We start from the raw sequence: 9,322 nt of genomic DNA, 5'->3' as shown, positions 1-9,322 counted from the left end.
CTTTTTGTCTTACAACTTGTTCATGAATACTGAAGTTTTTATTTATATCTAAAAACAAAGATGATGTGACTTACCAAACAAAAGCGCTGGCAGGTTGATAGACACACAAACAAACACAAACATACACACAAAATTCAAGCTTTCGCAACCAACGGTTGCTTCATCAGGAAAGAGGGAACGAGAGGGAAAGACGAAAGGATGTGGGTTTTAAGGGAGAGGGTAAGGAGTCATTCCAATCCCGGGAGCGGAAAGACTTACCTTAGGGGGAAAAAAGGACAGGTATACACTCGCACACACACACACACATATCCATCCGCACATACACAGTCACAAGCAGACATTAGACAGAACAATGGACCTAATGTAGAAATTTTACTTGTGTCCATTTTCGTCAAATAACTGTGTGTCTGTGAACCAGATGCAGCCAACAGTTGCCACTACAGAGCACCACAGTCACATCTCACATTAACCAGCAGATCCCATGGAATGTGAGTGGTGTGTTTCATGCAGTTGGATATGGCTGAAGCCTAAACATTGCACATCATCACAGTATATGACAAGGATGTGTAATTGGGCATATTTTATTGCTATAATATGAAAATGACTTGACATCTAATGAAAAATGTCAAAATATTTTTCAGTCAGCAGATGACACAGTGATGAGAATGTTAAAACAATCCACAATACTAAACCTATAACAGGAACTTCTCAGCGGTATCTGTACAACTGTGTCAACAAAAATTAAACTGGCTGTAATTGGGGACACAACTATAGCACTAAACTCCCATAATCCAGAGAACATGAAGATAAACATAGAGTGGAATGAAAACTGGGAGTAGAAGCTCAATAGTTCTTGGAATTTGTCTCCAAGATGATCTTGTGGCGTAGAGCGCCATAAATATCGATATTTGTTCTGTGCATAAGTGTGCTATCTTTGAGGAGAGGGCTTTGGGGAGGATGTTGGACGCTAACGGCAGTTAGCCTCCGGACTTGTATCTGTGTAGAAGCTAAGTGTGAATAAATCTGTATCTGAGAGAATTCTAGTTGTTTACCTACAACTATACCATATTCCCTCATTGGTGACCCCGTTTTTGTGTAATACACGTCCGAGTTACCGCCCGAAGGTTATTTATGCGCCTACCGCGTCGGGTTTCTCCGCTATCGCGAGGGCCTTTGTTCAGCTCCAGACAATGGCCTTTCAGCATTCACCGCTGCCCGGATTCCAGCAACATCTCTCCAGCACTCCTGCCATCGTAGTGGACATGCCGCAAGAATCTTCGGAATCCTTCAGCCAGAACATGCAGTGGAATTCATCGAGTGCCGCCAGTTTCTTCCAACCACCAACGGTCGTGGACTCTGGCTTTGTTAGCCTGGACCTTCCCACGTGTTCTCCACAGTGTGTTGGTCAGAACATTCCTACTCCTGTGTCGAACACACAATTCAATACAGTTCGTGGCGTCGAGCGAGGTTTTGCTACTTTGGAAAATCCAGTAGTAAATTCAAACTCGAATCAGTTCCCGCCACGTGTGTATCCTTCCGCGCCGGCTAGTCAACAGGTGTTCAATGCTCGCCAAACAGCAAATATCACACCGAGTGTGCATCCTAGTGGATGTGTGTGGGATCCTTGTGTTGCTTCTAATCAAGTCAACAATTCTGTGCTGGACAGTAATTACTCCGACATCTACAACCAGCCCCACCACTCACGGTCGAGTGAATACTGTGTGCATAACGGACATTCACTGGCGTACTTAATCAGTTGTGGCTTCTCTCCGAGCTACCACGTCAATGAGAATGCACATTTTGACTACGATCCTCACACCGTTCGAGCGTCCGTCGCTTCTCAGCGGCCCCCCGGCGTCAAGTGCATTTCGCGATTCCCGCATTACGGGACGCCAATAATCCGGACTCGCAATCTTCTGCATGCTCTACTTCCGTCCGAAGTAATAGGCGCACCTCTGCAGTGACTGCAGTGCTGAATCTGCCGAAATTACCAGACTTCAAACCCGCTCACCCGGAGTTCTGGTTTAACCTGGTTGAGCAAACATTCAATGTCTGTGCTTTGGACGACGATGCACGCTTCGCCTGCCTCATGAACCATCTTCACGACCGCGTCGATTTAATTTACGATCTGGTCAAAGCACACCCCCTAGCAGGGAAGTATGCTGTGGCGAAACAGACGATACCGGAGCGCGTCTCTAAAACCAGGATAGAAAATGTGCGACAGCTCATCTACGAAGAGCGTCTCGGCGACAGGTCTCCTTCCCAGCAGTGGTGGTGCATCCGTCTTCTCGTCAATGAGCAAGTTATGCCTGATGACACGCTCGCAGAAATCTGCACTGAAAAGCTGCCTTTGCCTGTCAAGACTGCAATCTCTGCGTATGAAGATAGGCCAGTAAATGAACGTTTACGCGCCGCCGACAGAGCATACTCCGCCAGGCAACGTGAGCTCCGTGCACTGCATTCTGGACGTGACCGCACTAAGACGCTTTCTGACGCCACGCCCTTGTCTGGTGCTGCTAACAACAAGTTTGTTAAACTAGCCATCCTGCCTGCACCTTCAACTCCCCGCAACGACGGTGCATCGGCCTCGGTGGAAGACTCTGGGGCGCATGCTAGACTCTTGTGAGTACGTGTTTCTCAGAGACGGCTCAGTCAAAGCCCCGCTTGAGTCGCCCTACACAGGTCCTTACAAGGTCGTCAAACGCTCTGAGAATAACATGGATCTCCTCATAAAAGACTCTGTAACCATGGTCTCACTCAATCGAGTGAAACCAGCTTTCATTGAGCCTCAGGTGAACCTCCCTGATTCTGCCCCTATTTCTCCCACTCCTGCTTCGAGTGGCCATCCATCTTCCCACACCATGCATTTGGGTATTGATTCTCCACAGCGTGCTTCTCTGCTGAGCACTGCTCTTTCTCCGCGTTCATCTAATTCAAGTGGCCAATCTTTTCGGGGCTTCACTCCTCACAGCCCTCGCAGTCGAACTGCCAACCACTCAGATTCTACCATTGTGTTACTATCTTCGTGTGACAGCTCTTTGTCACGCCGTTCAATCCATGCTGGCTCCTCGTTGCCTTCGGTCACGCTCCCTCGTCTGTCAGCTGATCGCCCGAGGTTGTCTCCTGTGCAGTCCAGTGCACCTGCCACCCCCCTCTTAGCAGATGCTTCCCCCTGCCATGGCTTTCCCACACCTCCCTGCCTCCCTACCATTGCTCGTACAGCTCCCATCCAAGAATTCACAACACATGTGCACCCTGATGACATACATAAATTATCTGTTGTCGTAGATGGCGATACGGTGTGTGTGGTACTCGCGTGTGACAATACTGAGGGAGGAAGTGCAAAATCTCGTGTGGTGCGCTGCTTTAAATTGAGCAGAAGTGCTGCGTGTGGCAATTTGCGTGCCTTTGTTAGGCCTTCTGGCAAGGTGATTCTCTGCCTGCCGGCTGACGAAGTGCTACACCTCCACTCCAGGACGGGACGTTGTTTTCAGCCGCCGGCGACCGCTTCCGCCTGACCCAGAAGAACTGTGCGTTACCTTCCTAACTTCTCACCCCCCCATTCACAGGGACGTACTCCATACCGTGCGGGAGGGGGGGGGGGGCCTTATGTGTGTGGCATAGATTGCCATAAATATCAATATTTGTTCTGTGCGTAAGTGTGCTATCTTTGAGGAGAGGGCTTTGGGGAGGATGTTGGACGCTAACAGCAGCTAGCCTCCGGACTTGTATCTGTGTAGAAGCTAAGTGTGAATAAATCTGTATCTGAGAGAATTCTAGTTGTTAACCTACAACCATACCATATTCCCTCAATCTTATGTGGATTACAAATGTTGAAAATATCTCAACAAAGCGAAGTAGGCTGCTACATGTTTCCTTAAGCGAGTGGTGGCCAAGACTTCGGCTCATGGGCCATGCCCTTGCATGAGTGCCACAGCACTCAGCCTCACTGCACACTTCTCCAACCACCACACCATGCTGGCTGAGTGCTTGGTGGGAGGAGATGGGGAAACTGCAGATGCACTGCATACATCTTGGTTTAATATTTCACCTTTCTCTACAACATAGATCACAAAAAAATTCAGTATTACCATATTTAATTATTTTTGGCACATTGAAAACAAAATGTAATTTTTATTGGGTACAAACTGTTTGTATACACAACAGAACACCATTGCTTCTGCCAGTGTGGTACATTAAGTGTAATCGTTAATGTAAACTTGGGATAGTATTGTACCCAATGCATAGCAATCTTTGTGTTTACATACTCTTGTTCTGATAGATGCTTACTAATCCAGTAAATGTTTCAGTAATCCATTCCATTCTGTTTTCTAGGTAAGACAGAAACCATTTCCTCACCATCTTTAACATTTAAAGCATGTCAAGTTTCTTTAACAAAATTTGTGAGTCAAAGGTTTTTGTTGGTTCTAGGAAGATGCCTGTGAGATGTTTTCTTCATTTAACATTTTACAGAAATACTACCGGTATTATAAATGGTGCCACCACATATGTTTTACATTTTCTGAATCTGAAGTCAAATCATTCGTTACCGGGAAGTCTGCTGTAAGTAATTCAAAAGCCTGTTTTTTGAATAGTTTTTACTATCTTCATGAAAGATGACAATGCTGGGAATTGTTGTAATTTCCTACATTCTGACTGCCACCTAATCTGTGTGTGCAGTAAGAAAATTAAAGTGTTTGAAATGTAGTGGGTTTGTAATTGGGTATCAGTCGTATATTAACATTGTCAAATAAAGCTCTTCTGTCCTGTTAATAGATTCTGTTGGCAAGTACACTGTTGTTTAAAGCTCTAGAAGTTTTGTTTTTAATACTGAACACTCTAGTGGTAACATAGAGTTATATGGTGTACAGTGGCTTGTGTTAGTAAATTGTGTTGTAGGTAAGCTTCCCCACTGTTAAAGCATTTGTTTATAAAATATTCCAAGTTCTTAGGATTAAGTATCAAACTAACATTAATTTTAAATATTTAGCTACTTTTTAGTTTCTTGTTATGAGTGTCCTGCTGGACATTATCCATGGCCTTAATTGATATGTGTATAGTGAAAATGAATTTCAATTACTGTACCAAACAAATCTGCATGTCTATATTTTTTATGCACTGTATGTTGTATTCTGTTTCTGCTGTTTAATTAAAGCCGTAATAAGGGTAATATGTCGGTTGTTAATTACTGACAAATAGAGATATTGCATTCTATTTTACTCCCTAGCTTTAATTGCCTACATTCTTACTGATATACACTTTGTTCTATATCTATTTGTTATGCTGAAAATAAAGTAACAAGTCTGGGTCATTCTGTGTGTTCTTAATAAGCTTGAAGATACTTGGAATTTCCAGAGGATTTCCTGTTGCCAATAATCACCCTACTCCTGGACAATCTCATTAAATATTTCAGGAAATGCTTCATCAAATAATTGTTTGAAGAATGTCATGAACTTCCACATTTATACATTCATGTCTCATTATGTTCTACACCTCCTTTTCTTTCTGCCTTTGACTAAAATATATTTAAGGTGGGTGGAGACAGTGTTTTCTGTCTCCCCACAACATTAGACTCCATTATATATATATATACACACAACCAGTGCTAAATGATGCTAAACCTGCTTCACCTTGTGAAAATGAGGACACACACACACACACACACACACACACACACACACACACACACACAGAGAGAGAGAGAGAGAGAGGGGGGGGGGGGGGTTCTTTCTGTGTGCCAGTCTCCGCCTCAGTTTCTGTTGGTGATGGCCATGTGGATAGGAAACTACATAGGATGGCAATGAGAACAGCTTATCAAAAATCCAGGCTAGCTCAAAACTATGCACTGCATAGGTCGGTTGGGAGATGCAACTCTTCACTGATGGTTGCAACCTGACTATTCATATTCTGTGGCAAAGAGAGTGTATGCTCATGATTTGTACTAGACCCAATAGAAATTTGCCCATATGGAAATCTTGTTTCAAATTTGTACCTCCTTGCTTGCATTCTGTAATGTCCGGTCAAGTGGCAGTGACCTAAAACTCGATGTAATTGAATGCAGGACAGCCAATCTGAGGTAAGTCTAGGCAGATATAAATGCATTGTATATTATAGGTTTGTACATAGTCCAAACCCCCCCCCCCCCCCCCCCCCCCCCCCCCCCCATGAACCATGGACCTTGCCGTTAGTGGGGAGGCTTGTGTGCCTCAACGATACAGATAGCTGTACCATAGGTGCAACCACAACGGAGGGGTATCTGTTGAGAGGCCAGACAAACATGTGGTTCCTGAAGAGGGGCAGCAGCCTTTTCAGTAGTTGCAGGGGCAACAGTCTGAATGATTGACTGATCTGGCCCTGTAACACTAACCAAAATGGCCTTGCTGTTTTGGTACTGCGAACGGCTGAAAGCAAGGGGAAACTACAGCCATAATTTTTTCTGAGGGCATGCAGCTTTACTGTATGATTAAATGATGATGGCGTCCTTTTGGGTAAAATATTCCGGAGGTAAAATAGTCCCACATTCGGATCTCCGGGTGGGGACTACTCAAGAGGATGTCGTTATCAAGAGAAAGAAAACTGGCGTTCTACAGATCGGAGCGTGGAATGTCAGATCCCTTAATCGGGCAGGTAGGTTAGAAAATTTAAAAAGGGAAATGGATAGGTTAAAGTTAAATATAGTGGCAATTAGTGAAGTTCGGTGGCAGGAGGAACAAGACTTTTGGTCAGCTGAATACAGGGTTATAAATACAAAATCAAATAGGGTTATTGCAGGAGTAGGTTTAATAATGAATAAAAAAATAGGAGTTTGGGTAAGCTACTACAAACAACATAGTGAGCGCATTATTGTGGCCAAGATAGACACGAAGCCCACGCCTACTACAGTAGTACAAGTTTATACGCCAACTAGCTCTGCAGATGATGAAGAAATTGATTAAATGTATAAGATAAAAGAAATTATTCAGATAGTGAAGGGAGACGAAAATTTAATAGTCATGGGTGACTGGAATTCAAGAGTAGGAAAAGGGAGAGAAGGAAACATAGTAGTTGAATATGGATTGGGGCTAAGAAATGAAAGAGGAAGCCGCCTGGTAGAATTTTGTGCAGAGCATAACTTAATCATAGCTAACACTTGGTTTAAGAATCATGAAAGAAGGTTGTATACATGGAAGAACCCTGGAGATACTAAAAGATATCAGATAGATTATATAATGGTAAGACAGAGATTTAGGAACCAGGTTTTAAATTGTAAGGCATCTCTAGCGGCAGATGTGGACTCTGACCACAATCTACTGGTTATGAACTGTAGATTAAAACTGAAGAAACTGCAAAAAGGTGGGAATTTAAGGAGATGAGACCTGGATAAACTGAAAGAACCAGAGGTTGTACAAAGTTTCAGGGAGAGCACAAGGGAACAATACACAGGAATGGGGGAAAGAAATACAGTAGAAGAGGAATCGGTAGCTTTGACGGATGAAATAGTGAAGGCAGCAGAGGATCAAATAGGTAAAAAGACAAGGGCTAGTAGAAACCCTTGGGTAACAGAAGAAATACTGAATTTAATTGACGAAAGGAGAAAATATAAAAATGCAGTAAATGAAGCAGTCAAAAAGGTATACAAACGTCTAAAAAATGAGATTGACAGAAAGTGCAAACTGGCTAAGCGGGGGTGGCTAGCGGACAAATGTAAGGATGTAGAGGCTTATCTCACTAGGGGTAAGATAGATACTGCCTGCAGGAAAATTAAAGAGACCTTTGGAGAAAGGAGAACCACTTGCATGAATATCAAGAGCTCAGATGGAAACCCAGCTCTAAGCAAAGAAGGGAAAGCAGAAAGGTGGAAGGAGTATATAGAGGGTCTATACAGGGGCGATGTACTTGAGGACAATATTATGGAAATGGAAGAGGATGTACATGAAGACAAAATGGGAGATATGATACTGTGTGAAGAGTTTCACAGAACACTGAAAGACTTAAGTTGAAACAAGGCCCCCGGAGTAGACAACATTCCATTAGAACTACTGACAGCCTTGGGAGAGCCAGTCCTGACAAAACTCTACCATCTGGTGAACAATATGTATGAGACAGGCGAAATCCCCTCAGGCTTCAAGAAGAATATAATAATTACAATCCCAAAGAAAGCAGGTGTTGACAGATGTGAAAATTACCGAACAATCAGTTTAATAAGTCACGGATGCAAAATACTAATGTGAATTCTTTACGGACGAATGGAAAAACTGATAGAAGCCGACCTCAGGGAAGATCAGTTTGGATTCAGTAGAAATGTTGGAACACGTGAGGCAATACTGACCCTACGACTTATCTTAGAAGAAAGATTAAGGAAAGGCAAACCTACATTTCTAGCATTTGTAGACCTAGAGAAAGCTTTTGACAATGTTGACTGGAATACTCTCTTTCATATTCTGAAGGTGGCAGGGGTAAAATACAGGGGGCGAAAGGCTATTTACAATTTGTACAGAAACCAGGTGGCAGTTATAAGAGTCGAGTGGCATGAAAGGGAAGCAGTTGTTGGGAAAAGAGTGTGAGACAGAGTTGTAGCCTATCCCTGATGTTATTCTATCTTTATATTGAGCAAGCAATAAAGGAAACAAAAGAAAAGTTTGGAATAGGTATTAAAATCCATGGAGAAGAAATAAAAACTTTGAGGTTCGCCGATGACATTGTAATTCTGTCAGAGACAGCAAAGGACTTGGAAGAGCAGCTGAACGGAATGGATAGTGTCTTGAAAGGAGGGTATAAGATGAACATCAACAAAAGCAAAACGAGGATAATGGAATGTAGTCGAATTAAGTCGAGTGATGCTGAGGGAATTAGATTAGGAAATGAGACACTTAAAGTAGTAAAGGAGTTTTGCTATTTGGGGAGCAAAATAACTGTTGATGGTCGAAGTAGAGAGGATATAAAATGTGGACTGGCAATGGCAAGGAAAGCGTTTCTGAAGAAGAGAAATTTGTTAACATCGAGTATAGATTGAAATGTCAGGAATTCGTTTCTTAAAGTATTTGTATGGAGTGTAGCCATGTATGGAAGTGAAACGTGGACGATAAATAGTTTAGACAAGTAGAGAATAGAAGCTTTCGAAATGTGGTGCTACAGAAAAATGTTGAAGATTAGATGGGTAGATCACATAACTAATGAGGGGGTATTGAATAGAACTGGAGAGAAGAGAAATTTGTGGCACAACTTGACTAGAAGGAGGGATCGGTTGGTAGGACATGTTCTGAGGCATCAAGGGATCACCAAATTAGTATTGGAGGGCAGCATGGAGAGTAAAAATCGTAGAGGGAGACGAAGAGATGAATAC

The sequence above is a fragment of the Schistocerca serialis genome, chromosome 3 (genome assembly GCF_023864345.2).
Source record: "Schistocerca serialis cubense isolate TAMUIC-IGC-003099 chromosome 3, iqSchSeri2.2, whole genome shotgun sequence".
In the NCBI taxonomy this organism is placed as follows: Eukaryota; Metazoa; Arthropoda; class Insecta; order Orthoptera; family Acrididae; genus Schistocerca; species Schistocerca serialis.
This window is presented reverse-complemented; position numbering follows the sequence as displayed.